This window comes from Dipodomys merriami, unplaced genomic scaffold (genome assembly GCF_024711535.1).
Source record: "Dipodomys merriami isolate MVZ:Mamm:240054 unplaced genomic scaffold, mDipMer1.0.p SCAF_10, whole genome shotgun sequence".
NCBI lineage: Eukaryota > Metazoa > Chordata > Mammalia > Rodentia > Heteromyidae > Dipodomys > Dipodomys merriami.
In genome coordinates this window covers 43,009,994-43,026,348 of record NW_027202271.1, presented here as the reverse complement: position 1 = coordinate 43,026,348, position 16,355 = coordinate 43,009,994, and the positions used below count along the sequence as shown (strand labels likewise).

Below are 16,355 nucleotides of genomic sequence, written 5' to 3'. Positions count from 1 at the left end.
TGTTCCTGGAAAAGAGGAATCACTAATGAACTGTGAATTTGAAAAGAATAATCAAGACTCCCATATTTACCCTCTTTCTCTATCATGTGAGCTCCAGGGAGAGAGCCTTCACATGGCCACCTTCCGGCCTGATGTCTGTAATAACTAACACGGGTACTCTTTTGACTTCTATCTCTATTCTGGTTTTATGTAGTTAAATTTTTTGTCATCCAGATGATCAAATGTGTGATTGTTTAGTCCACTGCTATATAATATCCCTCTACAAAGCACATTAAGGAACCCATTGTAGAGAAAGATTGAAATGTGTTTTCTCCATGATCCTCATTTATTCTTCACATGAGCACTCTCATTTGGAAGCCCAGGAAAATAGTTTAGAGAGCTCCATTTACTTGCCCAAGGTTGCAGTGGCAGAGTTGACTTTTAAACTTAGAACCAATTTGGGAACCACTAATCATAACCACTTTCATAATCACTACATGGCTGTACTGAAATGCCCACTAGGAGAAAAGTAGCTGAAACTATAGAAAGGATCAGGGAATGAATACACACCTGTCCATCCTGACCTAGGCTTCACAAAATAGTACATGGTGTTGTTCAAAAGAGGCTCCTTCACAAGGAAGCAGAGATTTCAAGGAGAGACTGACAGCTACTTTGATTATAATAGTTAACAATTTCTCTTACCTCTGGGTCAAAAGCCAGAAATTTGGCTGCTTTTTCTAGATCTAAAACAGTTAAGTTCAAAATGCCACCTATTTTGAAAGCCCTAAATTACAGTGGAGGTAGAAGGCTGAAATAAAATTATGGACAGCACATTTCATCTAGGTAACTAACATCATTGCCTCAGTGAGTTCTTTTACATACATATTTTTTTTATAAGATGGGTTCTACTCAGTTAAAAACAGCTGACTTTCAAGGACAATGGCCTGATTGAGTCACTGTCCTGTTCTCTACCTAAATGGAAGAACACTATGTTGGTTGCTTTGTTCTAAGAAACTAAAAGGTGATTGGTAAAGAATAATCATCTGAATTACAGTTCTCAAACTAGGTTCATATCATTTTCTTCTCATTTCTTTCTGCCTCTTTATTTTGATCTCTGAAACTCTAGAATTTCCTTTGTTAAACTATCTCATACTTTAGAAAATTAAAACAACAACAACAACAACAAAAAGAACTATTTTCCCTTTCTTTCTCCATCTATTTCTTGGTCATTTATCAGTAATGTGGTTATCTTAAACAAGAAAAGAGATATATGGAGGAAAAAATCCTTTTCATTTTGTGGAGTCTCACTGTACCCCAAAATAATTATTTTCTAAATTATTTAGAGGATGTATTAGCTCTGGATCACACTAACACTATAAACCTTCGAAGTAAAGAAAACTTGAGTTGGAACAGATGAAAAAGAATCCATTAGTGTGTTTGAATTTCCCTGAGGAAATGATTCACAGTAAGAATGATTAAAATAGTCATAAGGAAACTGGCACCACATTAGATAATGCTATAAAAATAACTACATAGTAATATGTGGCTTTTGTTAAGAGCTAAATATATTTCTGGGAATATTTTTCCATTCAATATCTATTCTTAGATCATAAACCATTCATAAACATTGCAATATGTTTGCTTATTTTGTTTTTTAATACAGAAAATGCATTATGTTATTTTAAATATTTCATAATGTTACTGTTACTGCAATATTAATATCAATCCATTGTGTAATAATAATATATCAATACAACATTCATGAATTAGGCTTTTTAAAAAAAAGAAGGTGGAACAAATTTCTTGAAAGTCCACGGTGAATAAAGTAATCCCAGGACTGGGAGGCTGAGGCAAGAGGAATTGGAAGTAGAAGAGTTCAAGGCAATCCTGGGCTACTGAGAAAGAATACCATAACTTAAGGAGGTACAATTGAGTCTTCTATATATCTTTGTATACAAAACCAGCAAAACTGAAGGGACATGAAGGATGAGAAAAATAGAACATCACTATCCTCATAATGTCCAATAACGTCTATACAGTTTACATAACCTATTTTTCCACAAAAGTGTGAGCTCAGTATATCGGTCAAGCCAATTTTCAACATTAATTTTACATTCCACATTAACTCTGCCTCTTTTTATTTCAAAAGTGAGTGTCAGAAGTTGTTTTCCCTGAGACACAGATAGTGAGACTCAGATACACGTGTACACATAGGAGTTTACTGGGGGAAGACCAGGGAGAGACAACTGCGGAAGCAAGGGAAGCAGGTATAGGTTTGACACTTGGGTCAATGCCTTTGAGAGCTATGGTGAGAGATGACTCTTCAAGCATGTTTTATTAGTGAGACTTTTAGCCACCACACCCGATTCTACACTAAACAATGATTGCACAGCAACTGACCCCAGGAGTGGGCAGCCCCTCAGATGAGGCACTTCCTTCTGAGGAAGGACCTGTTGCCAAAGAAACCCTAAATATACATCCACAGCCAAGACTCAAGGTTGCTGCAAGAATGAGTATGTCTCCACTGAAAGAAGAGCCAGACAGAGCTCCATACCATCAGCATCATCCATTCCATCCATCACACTGAAAGAAATGCTGGGATAAGATATAGATAGATAGATAGATAGATAGATAGATAGATAGATAGATAGATAGATAGATAGATAGATAGATAGATAGATAGATAGATAGATAGATAGATAGATAGATAGGATAGATAGATAGATAGGCTTAGACACAAATCTGCCTGTAATAAGGAAGGTAATATAATACTATAGTTCTCAAGTATATTATAATCTTCAAAAGGAGTACAGTAGGTTGATAATTTCTCATGGCTTTTCTGTAAAATAAGGTGTCTTCAGCAAAGGAATTATTTATAACCTAAAGAACAGAGAATGGATTTGTGGTATTCTTTTATACCTAAAATATTGTCCATTAATTTCCACCAATGTTGTTTTCCAAACTACTCTTCTTACTTTTATAGAGCACTTTGCCATGTGCTAGGAATGCTGTGAGAAACGGAAGAAAGAGCAATGAAGGACACCTCTGTTTCCTGCACTCTGGCTCATGGCATAAATTACAGTTGAATAGAGAAAGTCAATGTGGCAAATGCTTTGGGAGAGGTGTCTTAAGATTCTTGTAGGTAGCAAACCTATTTAACCATATACGCTTAGATGAAGTAAGATACAGATCCAAAGACAGAAATTAGGAAGACTTACAGACTGCATACTGTTTCATCCATCTATCATACAAGGCCTCTTGGGAACAGGGATTAACATTGGTCATCTGGCAGTGGGATAGAGGGAAAGTATAGATGGATAATCACCTTTCCTGTGGTTTGCAATCAGCTCACTTGAACATTTTAGCTGGTTCTCGAACATTAGGGCTGTCCTTGTGTATTAGTATTCTCTAGAGAAACAGACATGTGTAATACATAGACCTGAACAAGAATTATTGTGAGAATTAGTAATAATGACTATGAGAATCCCAGTAAGAAGGAAGATTGGGATAGACATTTAATCAGCTGTTCAAAAGGGAGAATGGACTGGACTCTATCCAGAACCCCAAAGCTGGGTCTATAAAATATATATATTTAATGAGATAGTTTGGTTAGGGGATTGAAGAACTTAAAGATGATAATTTACCAGAAAATATCTCTGAGGTGAGCTATGGAGGACAAGTGAGCACTTTTATTGTAGAAGACAAATGTATACTATTTGTCATCTACTACACCACACATTTATGGTAGCAATTAAATTTGATATTATCCTTTTAATTATAAAGAATATTCTATCATTTGTGGGGGGTGGTAAGACACTTGAAACTTTTCCTCAAGAATAATTGATATCATCAACTATAATGTTACCCAATAATGAGTAAGGGAGAGCAGCTATAATTTATTGGTAAACAGTTTGTTGCTACGCTGCTGCGTTTCCTAGGAAAATTATAATTACAACAATACTGACCTGGAATCCAAACAGATGACAAAAAGTTTTCTGCTCTTACAGGAGTAAAGACCACTAGTGATAAAGCTGTCAAGAATTATCAGGGTCACTAACTCTTCCTATTCTAAATAGAGCAAAACATTAAGTCCCAGTTTTCTATGTCCATGCAAGCCATTATTTTCGCCAAAAAATATTCCCTCCCTTTTACTACCTCTCTTCCTTTCTCTACTCATTCATCTTTCACTGTAAATGTAAAATAATTATTGATCAATACCCATAAAGGTTTTCTATAAGGGTTTTATGGTTCAATTTCTTTACATGGCGCCACCTTCTACTTATAACTTTAATCTGTCTTGCATAACATCCCTCTCAAGTGGCCTTGAGAACAGATCCCTAACAAAACACCCTTCCTTAAAACGCCATTTCTCCAACACCTTGGATGCTCAATTTTCTGTAGCCTCTGACGAAGGGATATACCAGAGAATTTACTGGGATTCAGGAAGAAAACATTCCAGTGACTATGTTTCTAAAAACCTATTTAGAAATATTATCTGTAACATTCATATCCAGTCTCTTTTTGACACTGTTTAGTTTTTATTCATAATCATAAACTTAGCTCTGCAATCCAGCTAGATTTGGAGGGGAGGTAAGGAAAACATGGAACCCAAAGAACTGCAGTGAGAGCACAAAGATTACGGGATATTGCAAGCAGATGGGGTGGAAGGGTGCGCTCCTGAGCTACAGAAGGAATGGTCTGGTGGTTATGGTAAACCAAATCAAATGTATTAGAGTTGTCCGCAGTCGGTAATGGTGACCTTCTTGCTGGTCTTGCCATTCCCGGACCCAAAGCCCTGCATGGCTTCCACGACTTCCATGCCCTCTTTCACCTTCCCAAAGACCACATGCTTGCCATCCAACCAATCAGTCTTGACAGTGCAGATGAAAAACTGGGAACCATTTGTGTTTGGTCCAGCATTTGCCATGGACAAGATGCCAGGACCTGTATGCTTCAGGATGAAATTCTCATCCTCAAATTTCTCTCCGTAGATGGACTTTCCACCAGTGCCATTATGGCATGTAAAGTCACCACCCTGGCACATGAATCCTGGGATAATCCTGTGAAAGCAGGAACCCTTATAACCAAATCCTTTCTCTCCAGAGCTCAGAGCACGAAAAGTTTTCTGCTGTCTTTGGAACTTTGTCTGCAAACAGCTCGAAGAACACGGTGGGGTTGACCATAGCTGGCAGCTGGTAACCACAAGCGACAGCGGCGTCTGCAAAGCGCCATATCCAGTCTTAAAAATATCCTAGAATTACCCATCATCGGAGATAGTCCTGCTTTCTGAGAGACAATGTAATATTGTCAAAAGACTTGGTACCCTCACTCCTGCATTTATTTTAGCCCTACAAGTATTAGAGTTTATATAGTATGAGGCCATTGTCTTTCTTAAAATGACCTAGTAAAGTCTTTTTTTTTTTTTTATGCCAGTCCTGGGGATTAAACACAGGGCCTGGTTGCTGTCCCTGAGCTGCTTTTGCTCAAGGCTGGAACTTTACCATTTGTTGCAACACCACTTCTGGCTTTTTCTGAGTAGCTATTGGAGAGAAAAATCTCATGAACTTTTCCTGCCCAAGCTGGCTTCAAACCACGATCCTAAGCATCCTGAGTAGCTAGAATTACAGGCGTGAACCATCAATACCCAATTAACCTAGTACCATCTTTTTAAAAATTGTAGTGATATAGAGAGCATTGTGTTGTGTGTATACATATTTATATATAATATATATATACACAAACATGTATATATATTATGTGTGTATAATTTTGTTGGTTATTTCACAACAGATCATTTAAAAGGAGCACAATAATATCTAAAGAAAAATAAGTAGTGGAGGGGAGAAGGGAGTGGTCCTAGTCCTGGGGCTTGAACTCAGGACCCCAGAATCACTGTTCCTGAATTTATTTGCTAGTGGCTAGCAATCTACTACTTTAGCCACAGCTCCACTTCCAGCTTTTTGGAAGTTTATTGGAGATAACAGTCTCATGGACTTTACTGCTCAGGATGGCTTTGAACGATAATTCTTAGACCTCAGTGGCTGGATTACAGCAAGGATTACGGCTATTGAGGTACTCGTGCCCGGCTGATAGTTTTCTTTTATGTAAGAAGGATTGTTTCAAGATATGCTATTCCTTGGTGTTAGGAAGAGTGCTTCTCAAAACAGTTTTTGCCCAACAGATGTTTTTAAAAAGTACACTAAATCTATGTTTTCAAGGTAAATGTTACTAACTAACAATGAGAAAGAATGGAACTGCTGTTTGAAAGAACTCACTGTAGGTAGAGTTTTTAAAATAAATATATAGAAATATATCTTTCCATATGTGATTATATGTGAAAAAATAGCTCCTACTTTTTAGAAAATGGGAAAGAGTTTCTAACATGTTGAAATATTTTCCAAGTTCACAATTTTATTAGGTTTAGAAGCTACTTGTTAATATAATAAAAATATAATACCTTCTTATAAACTAAGAATAATAAATGATTGATGTTAATAAAGAAGGAAATTTATTTCTCAGAGTTTCAACAGAAACTTTTATAAGGTTAATGGATAAGAGTTAAAAAATGAATATAATGATTTAATAAGAGATAATGGCTCGTTTGTTCCATTTGTAGCAACATTTCTTGTGAGGTACTGCTTTCAGCTTTAACAGTGAGTCATGCCAAATAGAAGCAAATTTCACAGAGTAATAGGATTTTGGGTTCTATGTCACATAGAGTCAAAGATTTCATAAATGGTGGAGTAGTTCACTCATATTCTCCCCTCTAACTAATATCATTAATATTTAAGGATATGATATAATATTAACTAGATCTTTAGAGAGAGAAGTGTTTGTACGATTAATAAATAAAATGAATAAGTAAAATATATAAAATACTGGTTTATCTTTATATGACTATATGCATTGCAGGCTACACTTTATTTTTATGGATTAATTGCAACTGTTAGCAAACTTGAACCTCATTTGCTTTTTGGTTCCTCAGAGGATGACATTGGTGGAAGCCTCAGGTCTCTGTTTTAGAAGGTGGGCTTTCCTGTGCCTCTTAGGATGTGTGCTGACATCCCTGGCACCACGCAGTATCATAGCACCCAAACACACTGTAACAATGCACAACATTTTCAGACATCCCCCTGTCCCCAGGGAGACAGACGTCCTCTGCTGAAAACCACTAGTCTGCAGCTTAAAATGAAAACGGTTAAATTAGAGTTCTGCACTAAAGCCAAACTACTGTTCTAATTCTGTCCTATGAAGACTATATTTCTAAACTTTATCTTTTACAACTTAGTTCAGTAATTATGCATTCCTAGCCCACAACCACAGACTCTCATCAAGCAGTTGCATCAAATCTGCCCTTTATTGTTTAGCCTTGCATTTTAGCTCATGACCAGAATGATTCCCTGCCCCCATTTCCTTATTATGACATTTTACTCATTCTTCAAAATCTGTTTCAAATAGTGAATCTTTCCTACTACTTATTTCAGATACTCTTGGAATAAACTTGCCTCCATGTATAAAATAGATCAATTTTGTCACATTTCTCTGACTTGTCTCATGATTGTTTGGATTATTCTTGTACATTTTCAAACTCACACTGGAACTCTTGTAAAATATTTCACATAAATTAAATTTATTACTGATTTTAGTATTGTATGCTTACTATTGAAGGACAATAACAATAATACAGACCTTGAGAAGAAAATGGAAGAGTAATATGTACTTATGTGAAAATATCTTTAAAATATATTGCTAATTAAAAAGTGTAACTCATGGAATAAAATATATTTATAATGCCTTTGGGAAAAGATACAAATATTATGCTTTTTATGCAGAGAAAATTTGTGGGGGGACTGGGAAGGTGGCTCAGTGGTAGAGCACTTGCCTTGCATGCATGAGTCCCTGAGTTCGATTCCTCAGCACCACATAAGCAAAAAGAAAAAAGCCAGAAGTGGTGCTGTGGCTCAAGTGGTAGAGCACTAGCCTTGAGCTGAAGAGCTGAGGGACAGTGCCCAGGCCCAGAGTTCAGGCCCCACGACCGGAACCCCCCAAAAAAGAAAATTTATGGGGCAATATATTAGTAACAATTATCAGTACTTACTTCTAGGAAATGAGAAGTGTATAAGTAATGGAGAACTTTTACTTTTAGGTATTTTTATGTATCTCATCAATTTCTTTCTATCATAAACATGGAATTATTTTATAGTTAAAAAGGTACATCATTGAGCACACTTTTCATGGTTTATCTGCATTTTCCTGTGGGCTTCAAATTCTGAAAGGAGTGAAGTCATATCTCATAATAATAACAGCCATTTTACATTAACATTTTATATACTGATCTTTTCTCAGTCCTGTCTGTCTTGCTGGTTTCACAGCACTGCTTTTATATTATCACCAGCGGCCAATAGTGCCATTCTTCCTGATATATATATATACATATATATATGTATATATATATACATATATATATGTATAGCTATATATGTATATATATAGATATATATTCATGTATATATGTGTGTGTATCCAGAGGGGTTTTATATATAATAAAATATAAATAGATAAATACATGCATACATATATATGCATATATGAATGTATGCAGATATGTATGTACTTATGTATGCATTTTTATGCATATATGTGTATATGTGTAAAGATCCTTCTTGAAAAGTATGGGCTGAAGGTTAGTACTATAATTATAAGGGTCAGTTTCAGTTTGTCTTCTGATTTTACTCGTAAAGGAAAAAATTTGTTCAAGGTAAATTTAACTTTACAAAAACTTTGCTACTGGGCTGGGAAGGTGGCTCAGTGGTAGAGCACTTGCCTTGCATGCATGAGGCCTTGGGTTCGATTCTTCAGCACCACATAAGCAAAAACAAAAAAGCCAGAAGTGGTGCTGTGGCTCAAGTGGCAGAGTGCTAACCTTGAGCTGAAGAGCTGAGGGACAGCACCCAGGCCCAGAGTGCAGGCCCCATGACCGGACCCCCCCAAAAAAACAAAAAAAAAACTTTGCTACCAAAAACTAGCTGTCTCACCAAAGCTACTGTGGTTAGTAATGTAACCAAAACAGACATTTAGATTTTTATGCTATAATTTTCTAAAATAAAATACTGTCACTCACGAATGCTTGCTGAGAAGATAAAACTAGCTACCAACTCTTATTTTTCCATGGTCAGTGGTTGATGTTCAACTTCTGAGCTGGGGATGATAGAAGATCACAGGGCATCATACATGCTCATGATGGAAATGCTGATTCCCAGGACCAAAAAGAGTTGCAAATGAAAATTTCAAGGACTGAGAGAAACTTTTAGGACCACTTTCTTCCTAAGACACATATTATGAAAGGCCTCTCAATAATGCTATTTTAAGAATGAGGCAGTTTTGATGATTTCTTTTACTTCAAACTGCCAAGATAACATGATAATTTCGCATGTTAAAAATAGTCTAGCTAGGCACCAGTGGCTCATGTTTGTAATCCCAGCTACTCAGGAGGCTGAGATCTGAGGATCATGGTTCAAAGGCAGCCAGGGCAGATAAATCCACGAGACTCTAATCTCCAATTGATCCCCAGAAAATCAGAAGTGGCACTGTGGCTCAAGTGGTAGAGCTCTCGTCTTGAGCTCAAGAGCTCAGGAATAGTGCCCAGGCCCAGAGTTCAAGCCCCATGACCGACAAAAAAAAAAAAAAGAAAGAAAGAAAAGAAAAGGAAAAAAAAGTCTAACTTTGAATTACTTGGTGAAGATTAAGGAAAAAAAGGATGGCAATTTTTTTAAAGAAAGCTTACAGAATGTGAGAAGGTTTTTTACCAGCTATATATCAGACACACAAGGGCCTATTATCCAGAATATACTTAGAGCACAAAAACTTAAATCCTCAAGAAACAACACAATTAAATTAATAAAAAGGCTAAGGATATAATGAGAGGCTTCTCAGAAAAAGAAGTAAAATTGACCAATAGATATATGAAGAAATATTCAACATCTCTGTCCATGAAAGAAATGTAAATCAAAACAACACTGAGATTCCACTTCATTCCGGTTAGAATGGCCATTATCAAGAAAACGAACAATAACAAATGTTTTTAAGGATGTAGCCAAAAGGGAACTCTAATCCACTCTTGGTAGAAATATGCGTTTGTTCAACCACTCTGGAAAGCAGTATGGAGGTTCCTCAAAAACCTAAACCCTAACTATGATGGAGCAATTCCACTCCTAGGCATGTATCCAATAGACCACAACAAAGGCTACATATAGTAAAACCATCAGCAAAACCATGTCCATTGTAACCCCATTCACCATAGCCAAAATACAGAATCAGCCCAGCCCAGAAGCCCCTCAATGGACAAATGGATTAAGAAAATATAATATATGATATGATATATAATGGAATTTTAATCATCCATAAGAAAGAATGATCTTGAACCATTTGTAAGGAAAGAATAATATTATGTGAAGTAAGCCAGACCCAGAGAAATAATGGCTGCATGATTCTTCTCAGTAGTGGCAGAATATGCCTAGACATCTATAAGTACACATGCTGGGTGGTACGCATGCAGTTCCAAATGAATTAGCTGAATTATAACAAACTCTATAGAGAACTTAAATACTACAATTTCTTAGAAGGACTAAGTCAAAGCCCATCAAAAAAGAAGCATCAAGAAATGGTTACTTGCAAGGTGAGGGGCAAAGTGACATGGGTAGACAATAAAGGGGTGGGGAAGAACGCAGTCAAGAATTCATTGTATGTAAGAATCACAAAATTGAAAGGAAGGAGTGTGTCAAAGGGAGATGAGATTATGGAAGGGGTGACACAGATCAAGATGCATTGTATTCATATACTGTGCTGTTAATTTACACCTATCTTGCACAACTGCTTCAAGATAGTTTTTTTAAATAAAAATCTTTGAAAATCTCATGCAGAAACTTTTATTAAAGATACAAAGTCATTAGAAGGAAATTATAATATTATATTTTTTTAAAAAATGTGAATTTGATCCTCTGCACCCAGGAATAAGTGGAATATGAACAGAGTGGGGAAGACCATGGTGGAGAAGTAGCTGCTGTCAGCCATCAGGAGCCCTGTAGCTATGGGTTTATACCAACCACTATCTTCTTAGGAGTGGAAATTCTTGACTCAGACTCTTTCTTTTCTATAGGAACCAAGGCCAAAAGACAATCTGTGATATGATTTTTGTGGTTCGCATTCCTATCAAGATTTATGAGCATCCCATGGCATTTGTACTTGTGGTGTAATCAGTGCTTATTGCATTTCAGCAACACAGGCTGAAGAGAGCAATGACCCATTGTTATTGGAAACAGCCTGTCATTCCAGGCATTTCCTAACCTAGTAAAGTAAGGCTTTCCATCTTTGACCTCTTCTTTTCTCAGCCAAAATAGGGCAGTTCTTGTTAGAAGAGGTGGCAAATGAAAAAAAAATGTCTTAACAGTTTCTAACTCTCTCCCATCAGGAAAGAACAGTAAGACTTAAAAAAAAAAAAAAAAAAAAAAAAAAAAGGAGGCTCTTTTTGTGTTCGGCTAGGAATTTAAAGAAAATGCAATGTTATAATCAGGCAAGAAATCTTGGTTGCCCTTGGCAATGCTAGAATGAACTTGGAAAATACCTGCCTACTTATCTTTATATTCTTACTACTATAAGCACTGAGTGAGCTTAATCTCTTCCTGTCTCTTCACTATTGTCATCTCATGGTTTTAGAATGTAGACAATACCTATTATTTAAATACATAGATGCTTTCTTAGATGTTGTAAAGATCATGACAGCTTCTAGAATGCTGATGGCTACATACTTCTTGAGAGTTAAAACACTGACGCATATTCAAAACAAATAGGATCCTTGTAGATTTTCTTTCTTTTCCTCTTTCTTTCTTGCTCGCTTGCTTTCTTCTTTCTTTTTTTTCTTTCTGTCAGTCATGGGGCTTGAACTCAGGGCCTAGAGTGCTGTACCTGAGCTTTTTCACTCAAGGTGAGCACTCTACCACTTGAGCCACAGCACCACTTCCAATTTTCTGATGGTTAATTGGAGATTAGAGTCTCAAAGACTTTCCTATCAGGGCTGGCTTTAAACCATGATCCTCAGCTCTCAGCCTCCTGAGTAGCTAGGATTACAGGTGTGAGCCATCAGCACCTGACCAATCCTTGTAGATTTTGATTTAAAAAAATAAGTTTAAGATCTTCCAGACTATGCAAAAAATCAAATCTTTTTGGAATGATAAGTTGCTATATAATCATTCAAAATATATGGTTTTAATTTAATTACAATATAACTAGTAGCAAAATCCTCCATTTTTTTCATCAACTGACATTACTAGAGAACCTACAATGTATTAAAGGCTTTTGTCAGTCAGAATTGAAACAGAAAAAATAAATCCAGTACATGATATAAAGGACTGTCATGAAGGAACAGATTCCATGATTGTTGAAGCTAGCAAAGCATCTCTCTTGACTGATTCTCTGGAGAACACTGACAGCTACTTTAGTTATTAATGTAATTTTTCACTAGTATAGGTAATAGAGGAATATGCATGCTATCAATAGAACCTCATATAATTAATTTTGTGAGCACAATTCAGCAGTTTTAGAAAAATGCTATCTCATACTGATGTTTGATTCCTTAAATCTCCAGATAGCAAAATTGATTTCCTTTGCAATAGTCATGTTAATTTATCAATGATTATTTGCATTCAATGATTAAAACAATAAGATTGACAGTGATATCAGCGTATAGTTTCAAGTCTCCAAGTACAAATTCTGAGAAATGTGTCTGGACATAGATTCATCTACAAGATGTAGAAAACTGACATGAGATTCTTCAGAGGAAAAATATGCTAATGTTCTCAGATGTGGTGGGATAAAGACTGGAAGTGACTGTGTAAACAATAGTAACTTCTCAAATGCTTCTCAGTTTAGGGTGTAAAAAAATGATGAAGAATGAAAACCACAGTTGCCTAAGATACTCCCTTGTTCTAGAATTTGAGCAAATGTAACTCAGAGATTAGTAAATTCTAATTGCAAATTCTGTATTTTGAAAAAACTATTCTAATCCAACACCTAAGGCAAGTGAAAGACTTAATGAATATATATTTCTGTTATCATACATTCTAAGATTTTACTATCAATGTAATAACTGTTGAGTAAAATATAAAGAATAAGAAAATTTCCACACCTATAAAATTCATAGAAAACATAGTTGCAAATAAATACACAAGGAAAAATATATTTATGAATTTTGTACCTCTCAGGTAATTAAGAATTATCAGTTTCTTCAAAATGCAACATCATAAAGTGAGACTGAAAAAGACAAAAATGAAACTAAAATAGGACCAAAAATAATTAAATATAGAAGAGAAGCAATAGAAAAGACTAACAAAACTAAATAGTAATCTTATAGATAAAATTTGAGAAATTTATATGAAAGAAAAGCAGGGCATGTGAATTAAAAATTGTCTTGATAACAAGAAAAGATTGTTCCCTGCAGTCAAAGACAATTCCCAGAAACTGGAAGGAAATAGGGGAAATAGGTCCTTCAATTCTGAAAGAGAAGAGTTGGATGACAGAGTCTAGTGTTCTTAATAACATATTCCATGTTCTATTTGGGCTTCCTTTTCTAGTATTCTGAAAGCAGCTTCTCCAAGGTTCTGGTGGGTCTCTGAGAAAACTTACAAAAGGTTGTCTTCACCTTCTTTGCTGGTACTCATCTCACTACTGTTGTCAGTTTCGGCTTCTCTTTCTCATACCTAGCACTTCTGCTGCTCTTGGTGTCTTGATTGGTAGTATAATCTAGGCCCTCATCTTCGAGGAGTCTGAGTCCCTGCTTATATACTTGTTATACTGCTGCTACTCAATCTGGAAAATTGGCCATGAAAATACCAAGAAATGCTCCTTCCTGGGGGATGGACATAGTTCCCTCTTACCACATGGTAGCAGCAGCCTACTTTCCTCTGATTATCAAGTCAATTTTCCCCACTAGGAAAGTAAATCCTTTTTATCTCCTTATCTTGTGCAGTAAAGAATCCAAAATGCCTGAGTAGAAAATATTGCTTAAAAGCAATGGGTATCTTGCTGTTTCTCCTGGTAAAATCAATATTGATTTTGGAACAATGACTTTCAAAGTCAAAGACTCTGCAAAGTCCAGCAATGATTTTCAAAAATAAGCCATTGGTAATGTTATTACATGAAGCCATTCTTTTTTTGTTAGTAAATTTTATCATGAATACTTAAGGTAAATAATATAAAGTCATGGAATAGTAAAAATAGTTACTGTAGTGAAGTAAATTAACATATCTATCATTTTACATTATGCTCTTTGCTTTTGAGTCAAGAATAACTACAATGCAGTCATTTAGCGAAAACTTGTAACTACCTGTAGTCCTCATATATACATCAGATCTCCAGGCTTGTTTATTCTCCATGTCTGGTATTTTGTGACCTCTATCTTACATTTTTCCACCCTCTGATTCTGATAGCTTCAGTTTTACTTATTTTTCTGCCTGCAAATAGTTAGCTTTCTAAAATTACATGCTGGTGTGAACATGTAATATTTTTATATCTTACTATCTTACTTAACCTTACCATGATGTCCCCAAATCTGTCTATGTTGTGACAAATGGCAGAATCTCCTTTGTAAAGACTGAATCATATCCATTATGTACATATGTACAGCTCAGTTTATTCATTTATTCATTCATTCATAAATAGACCCTTAGGCTGTTTTCATATCTTGATTCTTATAAATGATGCTGCAATAAACTTTATTCACCATGAGGTGAATGATTTCATTTGAGGGGATGATTTCATTTCCTTTGAATCTCTGTCCAGAGGATACGGTGCTTGGTGATATGGTAATTTCATTTTATTATATTTAAAATCCCCCATAAAGCTTTCCATAGTGGCTATACCACTTAACTAATAGTATTCTAACATCCTCTCTTTCTTTAATTTACTTTATTGTAAAGTGAGGTGATATGTAGAGGGGGTTACATTTATATGAATCAGGTAATAAATGCATTTCTTTTTGTACAGTATCATCTCTTTTGTCCATACCTTCACTAGAATTTCATATGCTTTTGCTTTTTTGATCATGGTCATCCTAATAGACAAGTAGTACATGTCTCCAGGTAGTTTGGCTTTGCATTTCCATGATAATGAATGATGGAGAACACTTAATTAGCTTTTCTTCACTGTGATAAAATATCGGGGATAAAAGCTAAGAAGTGGGGGTATTTTGGAACTCACTTTTTCTGAAGTTTCAGACCAAAAACTATTGGCCCCATTGCTTCTAGGCTTGCCACAGGGCAAAAATATCATACCAGATGGACATGGTGAAGGAAAGCTGTTCATATATGAGTCAGGAAGGAAGCAGAGAGTGAGAAAGAAAAGAAAGGTCCAGGGATAGGATGCATCTTCCTTTCTTTTTCTTTTCTTTTGATTTAGGGATAGGTCAAGATTTATTTATCTATTTTCATGTTAATGTAGATTTCAACCTTTTTTCCTTTTTCCTCACACTGATAAGGATATGAATTTTCTTGTGAAAGCCTTCTAAATATATGATGACTTAACTTACTAAACAGTGTGGACATCCTCATACAAATGCTGGCAAGGATGTGACCAAAAGAGAACTGTATTAATACTCTCTTGGTGGGAATGGAAGCTTATTTAACCACTCTGGAATGCGGTATGGAGGTTCATTAAAAAAAAAAAAAACTGAACATAGAACTACCCTTGACCCAGCAATCCCGTTCCTGGGCATTTAGCCAACAGGATGAAAACAAGGATACAGTAAAGACACCAGTACAACCATGTTTACTACAGCACTATTTACCACAGCCAAAATATGGCATCAGACCATATGACCCTCAGTGGATGAATGGATCAAGAAAATGTAGTATGTATACACACACAGTGGAATTTTACTCATCCATTAGAAAGAATGATATTGTACATTTGTAAGGAAATAGAAAGGTTTTGAAAAACTATATTAAGTGAAGTAACCAGACCAAGAGAAACAAAGGTTGCTTGGTTTCCCTCATTTGTGGTAGATAGAATGCACCTTTACATTTATAAGTAATCAAATTAAGGTGATATGCAAGTAGTTACAATTGAATTAATTGAAGTATATAACAGAAGGTATGGAAAGCTCAAATAGTATAATAATTTAGAAAGATGAAGTCAAGCCAACTAAATAAACACCAGGAAATTGGTACAGCCAATGGCAGGGGGCCAGGGGAGAAGGATAGAAGAATGTAGGAGGGAATGCAATAAAGAATTCACTGTATATACCACAAAATTAAGAAAAGTAAGGAAGGAATGGGTCAAAGGGGATAAGAATGTTGAAGTGGTGGCAGTGATCAAGATATATTGCA

At 35.7% G+C, this 16,355-nt stretch overlaps 1 pseudogene; it reads right to left on the bottom strand.

Annotated features, from left to right (window-relative positions):
• Positions 1-4,538: 4,538 nt before the first annotated feature.
• Positions 4,539-5,092, bottom strand: LOC138837957 (peptidyl-prolyl cis-trans isomerase A pseudogene; annotated as a pseudogene).
• Between the last annotated feature and the right edge of the window lie 11,263 nt (positions 5,093-16,355).